This window comes from Lonchura striata, chromosome Z (assembly GCF_050655825.1).
Source record: "Lonchura striata isolate lonStrDom1 chromosome Z, ASM5065582v1, whole genome shotgun sequence".
Lineage (NCBI taxonomy): Eukaryota > Metazoa > Chordata > Aves > Passeriformes > Estrildidae > Lonchura > Lonchura striata.
The window spans coordinates 33,690,138-33,699,215 of NC_140740.1; the positions used below are offsets into that span (position 1 = coordinate 33,690,138).

Below are 9,078 nucleotides of genomic sequence, written 5' to 3' on the forward strand. Positions count from 1 at the left end.
ATAAAATGAAGAATTCCTATAAAAGAACAGTATAAGCATTTAATGTTTGTGAGTCAGAGAAGCTTATTGTTCTTAACACAAACATTTAGGAAGCAGCCTCAGAAGCATGGAAATTATTATGCAATAGCTAATATCAACATAAAAAAGAAACTTCTAACTTAAATATACTGTAGTTAATGACTTAAAATACTATTTACTATTTAAGTGCTAGTGTACCTATATCCATCTATATTAAAACCAAAGACATTTACAAGCGGAGAGTTCTCCTTTTGGAAAGTGTCATTATATTCTCCATGTTAAACTTTGGTGTCAAAGGTTAACAAAACACTCTCTGAATAGAGTAAATTATGTGTTCAACTATTCTTCTTTAAATTATTAATTTATGTTCATCTTGGTAATACCTAGATCTTTCCAGATCTTTGGTTCACACTTTGATAAAAATGGCACAGGCTAACACGGGCATACAGAATAGAATGAAGTTTAATGGAGAATAAAAGAATCCAAAGAATGCAAACATCCATAAAGGACAAAAAAGCATTATTGGATTCAAAAGATTAAGCAACCTCCCAGATGCTTCACAAAACCCTGAGATTTACAGCTTCAAGTACTCATAATTTATTTTGTCTTGTTTTTCATAGTTGTATCTACCTCATACAAAGCAGAAGGAAGAGTGAAGATTATACACTCACTGGGACTGGGCAAAAAGATGTTGTATAAAATGAAAAATACCTGAAAACTGTTTTGAAATATACAATTGAACTAACATGCAATATTTCTATCTTGTGTTAGTTAAAATCACTTTCTATATTTAACTTAAATTCACTTTCTATATTTAATTTTACTTTCCATATTATTTCAACTTTCTTTGCCTCTGCACTGAGGGATTTGGATGAAATGGAAGTACCAAGGAATTGAGTTATTCTTACCTTCTTTCAGTGTGATTCTTGTCAAGGAAATTATGTAAGCTTTATATTTTTGAAAATTTGGATGCAGATTTAAACCAAAATCTCCATGCAACTTAACTGCTTCTGGTAGCAATAGAAAGGTAATTCAGCGTCTGTTCTGGCCTCTCACAAGCTGGATGCCTAGCTGAAAAAGAAAGTTAATAAGACTGTCAGTAAAAGTTACACTGCATGTGGATATGGTCCCCTGGAACCTGCCTTTCACCACTGTGAAGCTCAACACTGTCTAGTGGCGATCCTGGACATATACAATTACAAATGTGATCTGTGCAGACACAAATGTGACCTAACTTCACCTGACAGATGAGCTGTTCCATCTGCATGGTGTTTTTGCAGGATCTGTTCAAGAGGAGATTGGAGGAATTCAGGGCTTTGGCAAAAGTATAATGTTTGGCAACTAACCTTGGCTGGCAAAGAATTGCTTGAGCAATTGTTTCAGAAGAAATTCTCCATTTAAACCCTGCCTCATAAGGACCTGATCACAAATTAATTCATTTTCCTGAAAATTTGAAGGCTATTTAATGCCATCCCTGGCACTTAAGTAGATAATTTTTCTAGAGCAAGAGTTTGAAGGCAGCTGGGTCCACTCTCATGGTTCACATTCAATGCTTTTAAATCAGTTTTTGCCTCTCATCTTGAATGACATTACATATCACTCATCACTATTTGTCAGAAGTTGTAGCAGTATCTATACAGTAGCTGTTGCATTTCCTGGATGAAAGGCTCAATGTTTACCTTTAAAATGTCAATCCTTATGTACTCCTAGCATTCACAAGCCTGTTTATTAGTTTGTTCTCCACTGTCACAGATGTATGATCAGAATAAATGAAGAAAGAGGGACAATTTACAAGGAAGAAACTGTAGCCAAAGTCATCTGCAGGTTTGAATTCACTGGCCATCATTTCTCTCAGGGATCCTTCAGGGATCCTTTGCAGTGATAGTGAACTGATTCGAAAGTGAGCTTTAAAAGTGTCAGAATTTGTCCATTTAGGTGACTGCAAAAAGACAGGAGACTGAGAGAGAGTGGTGTGATCATTGCTGCTCATGTTATCTGCCACAGTAACATCTCTATTCAGGCAGTACTGTACACAACACATGGTGCAAATCAAGAAATCCTTTCAAATCATCAGTGTAGGCATTCAAGATGCCTGACTGACATGTTCAGCAAGCAGAGGTAGAGGAAAGGAATGGCTAGGGGGGTGCTTCATGACCTGAGAAACATTCTAGGTGAACTTGCAAAAATCATTTTCCTTCCTTCCTCAAACATCACTGGAACAGTCTGCTTCAAATAAAGGGAACATGTCCTTCTGATGTCTTGCCCTCAGATTGTATTGCATACTTCTGAATATGAACATCTAGCATTTTGAATGTACTACTTAACAGACTGACTTGATCTGCTTCTGATCATTGCCACAATGTTTGTGACCTAATCATGGAAGCGTACAGAAGATAATCATCATAATCCTTAACATCAGTGTATTAACTATTACTAGAAATTTGGAAATTATCATCATCTTTCTCTGATAACAGTTCTTATATCTGATTTGTATTATTCCTAGAAAATAACACATTTGCTTACTTTTTTGACATAACTAGTAAAGCAAATATTGTATCACAGAATTGCAAAATAAGTTGAAGAGTAAAATGCACCTTAAAAACAAAGAAGTCTTAACACCAGTGACTTTCACAGGATATCTTCTAAAAAAAATCCATTGCACTTGCATTTTAAAAAAGTGTCAGTATTTGAAGTAAACTCATAGATACAGAAATGCCATCTCTGCTCTATAACCTGTCTATGGAAGTATGTTTTGGGTCTCTCAGAAAGAGCAAAAAAGGATGGCAATTGTCATGGTTTGACACTGGCACAATGCCAGTGCCCCCATGAAAATGTGATCTTTATCTTGAATGCTGTGAAGTGGAATTTAGAATAGAGAAAAGCAGGCCTAAGCCTAATAACAGGAAAAAAGTTTATTAAATTATTACTACAAAAGAAAAGAGAAAACTAAAGAAGGGGGAAAAAAAACTACATAAAGATTAAATGAAAACTTTGTAAAACATTCTTCCCCCTACCACTCAACTCTAACAAACCACAGTGAGACACAATCTGGACCCCAATCAGGTTTTTACCCTTCAAACAACTGATACTCAGTCTATTGAGGGAACAGAGTCTCTCCTGTGCCACAGACCCCCTAAGAAACACAGCTCTACATCTTGTGTTTCCATGTTACACATGGCACCGCCTGGAGAAAAAGTTTGCCATGGTGACCCTTCTTTCTATGTACAGTGCTCTCACCACAATGCATGGATGGTCAGACTGCCTTTAGGATTTTTCCTTTTAAGGATGCCCTGCCAAGAGGGGAGAAAACAACAGTTCAGTTTTTCATTGTTTGGGACCACAGTCCCCCCCATTTTCCCCTGGGGCCGAGGGCTCAAGAACAGAGATCTTCTTCTCTTCTCTTTCCTTTCCAGGGCAAGGGGGCGCCACCACAAACCCCCTAAGCTTTTCTCTGTTCACTCCACTTTTGTCTTTTTCCCAGCTGAAGCAGGTCTCTTGACTCACTGGCATCCTCCCAAAACACAGTCCCTCTTGAAGGAGAAGATTTGGTTCAGGTTGTGGCTAACACGGAAAAGTCCAGCCAAAAGCCACTCCTTGTCCCCCTCCCATCCAGAATTCCTCCTTCTAACATCCCAGGGTCCAAGGTGTCCCTCTTCCTCTCTTTCAAACCGAGGAGGGGAAAGGAAAATTCACAAAGCTTTCATTTCTCAAGGAAGGGTTAAAAGTCCGAACTCCCAGGATGGCTCGATGCCCAGACATTCAGCAACTCCCACACAACTGGGCACCTTGCAGCAGCTCCCCCCGCTCCTCCTTCCTCGCGGTGGAATTGCTGGCAGGACAGGATCGCCACCGCCTCTTTCTCTCTCCCCCTCGGGAGAGAAACCGGGAGGGGGGAGGGAGAGACGAAATTGAGACATCCCAGATTTCTTCCACCCTTCCATCTGCAGGGGCCAGCCCGGTTCCAGTCCTTCCAGCACCCTTGGGGCCTACCTTTCAGGCCATGGGGCCTTCCCCTCCCCCACCCAGCTTGTGGCTGGGCAGGGGAGGTCTGCACTGCACGCTGACCGGAACCAAAGAGAGCGAGTTCCCCTGGGAATTCTGCTTTCAACCCCTCTGTGTTCTCAGAGGCGTGTCTACTTTCAATTAGTCAATATCTAAATTGACCTCTTCCTTCCAGAAAAAATTCTCTTTCCGTGTCAAACTACAACAGCAATCAATAATAAGAAGTGAAAGATTTTAACTGTTAATTAGTCCTGATATTAATAGGTTATACATGCCTGGTGTAGTATCTTCTAGGGTCTTCCTCCAGGTAGTAATATTAACACAGCCACTCTATGTATCTGTCTATTTCTTTATTTCTCTATTTCTCTCTCTCTCTCTCTCTCTCTCTCTCTCAACTTGCTAATGTACAGAGGGAAGTGAAAAACTCTAGAAGCTATATTCTACCTCAGCAATTACTACTCTACTCCAGAGCTGGACAAGGCAAATAAATATTGAGTTGCAGGGGCTGCCAGCCATAGCAGCTGTAAATACAATCCTTCTCATCTAGGACAGAAAACTTTGGCAAAAGAGACATCTGTTTCCACTGTGTCCTCTCCTCTTGAGAAGCAGAAACACAATCTCTTAAACTGCCTAGCCACTAGCTACTGAAAGAACAGCATTCACTAAAAAATAAGAAAGCAAGAATGTCTTATTTTGATCTACAATCGATGCTATGCCCTTCCTCTGCACTGTTCATAGATATGTACCACATTGAAAAAAACCAACATCTAGAGCAAGTTCCTTTCTGATGTTCATATATATGATCACAGGCTTGATCATCCAAAAGAATGAGCAGGTGGCACACAGCCAAGATCTCATTCATTAAATTCACACAGTTTTTATTCACTGGCTCATTGACCCTTTGCTTGGAACACTTATGCAAAGTTCTTCTGCCTTTGTGACTATATTGTTATGAGATTTTAAGGCAGTTTAGAAGTGGGAAAAAACAGCCTGTTTTCTGTCTGTTTCTTTATCACAGCCAGACCAAGAAATGGTGATGAACTTTCACATTTGCACATTCTCTTCCACCAGGGCTGGAATAGCAGTTGCACATCGTAAATGCTTTGTATCAGTAGGTATCTATGACTATAATCCCTTGTCCTAAACTGGACGATTTGTGTGAATTTATGATAACGTATTATAACACAAACTGTGACAGAAATTTGATTTTGCTGTTTCACAGAGAGAGGAGAAAGTGTCACTTCTGAGGTTGAGTGATAATTAAACTCTGGAGCATAGCAGAACAGCTAAATGTAATGGTTAAGTAGTCACTATCCTGCAATTATATATTAGAGTGTTAGTGACTTCAGAAATTATTTGCTATTCCATCAATGAATCCATCTGAATCATTGAATTAAAAAAATTATCTAATTCCATTATGAGTCTTTTAGCTCTATGTTAACAGTCTACCTATATTTTGTCACTTTCAATTGAGATGTGGTTTTAAAGGTTTTTTGACTTTTACGGATGCACACATGAGGTACCTATGTACTTAAACATGTAGGTAACTTCATTCCACAGAGGAACTCATTAGTGTCCAATGCACAATATGTCAGGATAAAAGTACATTTAAAAAATAATGTACTTCAAACAAAAACAAACACTTGTTCTGCTCCGGAGTTATTGTTACACCATGTTTATGGGCATTTCACTGACTCAAAGGTATTTTTGTTGTATTAAAAGAGGAAATTAATTTAATTAATGTTAGAATCCTCCTGGGAATGTGAAAATTCCTTTAAAAGATTTTGAAATTAAATTTTCAAATTTCAAAATCCAAAGCACATGTCTGGAGACAGGAGCTACACAAACTAAAACATATCTAGATCGTGAATATGTAAATATATTTGCTATGTGTGGTATTAATGTCCTTTTCATGCACAGACATGCAGCTGAAAAAATGATGATTCAGAAACAGAAGAAAGCATTCATTTGCCAGTAGGAAAAAATGGTAGGGCACTTCCTTGATTTTAAACAATTGAGAGGAGGCAGGGGAGAAAGACAAAACCCCAGTTTTTAAACCATGATATTTTAGCAAGCTAAGACTGAGACTCTTGTAGAATATTCCTATTTTGTTCATTTTCTACTGTCTAACTAGAACAAAAAGCAGTGTCAAATGCCCAAAGCAGTGTTTGTCAGCAGTTCTTCTTAGTTTCAAAGCATCTGAATAGAAGAAGACTAGTACTTTATTTCCAAACAGTCGCAGGAAGGATCTTGTTGGCAGCCCGTTGCTGCAGAATGAATACATGCCATGAGTATAGACCATTTGTCTGCTGATTATAGCAGACCCCGGGGGAGCTGATGCTAGCTCTCATTTTCACCTCCCTCCCTCACACAGTGTCTCCTTGCTGTTGCAGTCATGATTCCCCTCCTTCTCCTTGCCTTCATTCCTCACAGCTTTGATTCAATCTGACTTGTCAGTGGTATTTTTAAGACTGTTTTCCAAATTAACCAGGCTGGGATGTTTGAAAAGCATTGACTTGCCTTGAAGGTTAACACAGAGAGGAAAAAAATGTGTATCTATTCTCATTTGGAATTCAGCACTGATCATAATGAACGTACGTGTTATTCATGTGAATCTCATGTATTTCCCTAAGAGTGCTGCTGTAATGTAATGTTGCTACTAAAAATATTGGGGGTAGAGGGGCACTTAAAATAAAATGTCATTAAATAGAAGGAAAGGATATACCTCATGTCTCTGCAGCAGCTCTGTGGTTTGCCTTGGTTTTATACTTGATTTATAAGCTTTCTCTCCCATCCCCCACTCATCTCCATAGAATTTTCTGAGAGAAAAGATTAGAAACATTCTTTTACTAAATATGTAGCCTCATGATCCTTATGGTTCAGTACTCTCTAGGGCAATGGTGATGTATGTTCTATCAAATGATATGGATTTTACAGACCCATTTCTCTGATACCCAATAAGAAATGTGTACTTACTGCAGTAACCTTGCATTACTCATGCTATACTTTGGAGAGACAGAGCATGCTTCTCCAAGCACATTCCACTGCTTGTAATCACATTTTTCTCACCTTACAGTATTTAAAAGAAGAAAATCTTTGTTATGCTTCAATACATAATTTTCTGAGATTCCTAATTAATATTTAAAATAGGGTAAATGGCCATATTTTGGTGGCAATGGGCTTCAGAACAATGCAGTAATGTTGTACAATACACTAGTTGAGAATAATTTCTGCAGATGTAAATTTGACTATTCTACTTTGTTTTCTTTGTGCAAACAACTATGATTGTGCTTGGCAGTTTTCTCCTCTTTCATTAGAATGCCATTACTAGAGCAACACAATTAATAGCAGCTTTTAAGGTTTAATTATGGAAAAATCTAATTACAGGCCAGTGCTGCTCTTATAATAATTCCAGACTCAAAGAGTGTGTCCCTCTACTCTTCAGTGATTCACATATTTGTGACTTTGCTCATCTAAAGCTTTATCAGAAAACACTACATTTGTGGCCTAAAGTCAGGAGTTTGTTCAGCTTTTCAACACAACAAATGAGTCACAAAAAGTAAACAAGTGAGGGGCTTTTCCAGATGTGAGAGAGTAAGAAGGGGTGGGATGTAAACCAGTTCTCTATTGATAGCAATATCTCAGCTTTTTCAGTTTTTCTGATTTCTAGGAGAAAAGCATTAAAAGTAATTATTTATTAATTGATAATTAATAGATATCTGACTATTTTTATTATACTAGAAAAACATGCAGAGAGTCTGATATCATGTAAGACTTACAGGATTCATTCAGTTCCCTTAAAGAAATCCCCTAAATCCCACCCTACTCAGAGGAAAAAAATGCTAGTCATTTTGGAAACTCTCTGATAAAGAATCTATCCTTTCAGTTAAGGACTATGGGAGCTTAAGTCACAGCAGATCTCATTCTAACACTCTAGAAACATGTCTCTCCTCTGATTTTTATGGAATTCTTGTTAGGAAAGCAGCCTCATTAGGGACCTACACAGTGCTTGGATACCTGAGACTGGAATACTGAATTTTACACTCCTGATCAAACGAAAGCAAATATTTAAATTGTTGACTTTTAAATTAATCACCTCTACAGGCAAGAGAGGATATGAAACTCTGTGTTATGATATGCATTCTCTTCATATCTCATGTTGGTTTTGGCCAAATAAGCCATTTACATTGCACAGAGGAACAACCAGAGGTAATACATTTTTTATAAGAATACCTGCATACATTTTACAGAAATAAGTAAACACTTTAGGTAATTTCATTTTTTTTTCTTTACATGTAAATCTGTTATAAAATACAGCATAATTACATCCAACTTCCTTGTGACAACCTGGGGAATAGGTCTTGATTTAGAAAAAATTATTTTTTCAGACTAATTTTACAAACCCCATCTATATTTTGGCAGCCACCAAAGTTGAAGGCAGGTTGCCGTATTTTTCCTACTAGACAACTAACAAAAGGATGTGAGGAAAGGTGAAATAGTTGAAAGTGAAATAAACTCCCACATCAGGAAAAAGGGATACAGCAATATGTTACTCCCTCAGTAGTTCCCTGTGACTTAGAGCAAGCTGAAATGATGGCACAAAGGTAGTGAAAGTCTTGTGTAAAACCTAACTTCACATATTTCTTGTTCAGAGTGGAAGGTTTGGTGACTAGTATAGCTGACATGAGCTGAGTGATCAAAGACCATTCTACATTGTAAAACACAAGACTTCTGACAAAAGGCTGCTTACCCTATAGGGTAGTCTTGCAAATGTTTATGATCTGAATATATATAGCTGCCATTACTTTGTATATGTCAACTTTGGAATTAAATTACTTTTCTGCTATATCTATTGCACTATGAAATGGAATATTCTTTTGCAGACTACATTATAACTGCTATCCTTTAATATCTACAAAAATACATGTCATGAAAAGAATTTCAGCTGAAGTGTTAATAATAGAAGAGATATAATGAAAATTAATTGCTCAGTTATAAGCTATTTTTTTCCCTTTTGTTTATCTACACTATGCTTGTAATTTTATTGGCATTTCCCCT

At 37.6% G+C, this 9,078-nt stretch overlaps 1 long non-coding RNA gene across 3 annotated transcripts in view; it reads right to left on the reverse strand.

The window, feature by feature from the left end:
- The window catches only part of LOC110479142 (uncharacterized), a 28,324-nt gene extending 19,462 nt beyond the window's left edge, over nt 1-8,862 (reverse strand). Inside the window, exons 1-2 of one of the 3 annotated variants that reach the window (XR_014951581.1) lie at nt 3,256-8,862; nt 927-1,089 (exon numbers count right to left, since the gene is read on the reverse strand). This is a non-coding gene — a long non-coding RNA (uncharacterized LOC110479142). The remainder of the gene's footprint in view (nt 1-926; nt 1,090-3,255) is intronic. The other 2 variants (XR_014951582.1, XR_002466871.4) reach the window with 2 other exon arrangements.
- Nucleotides 8,863-9,078: the final 216 nt, after the last annotated feature.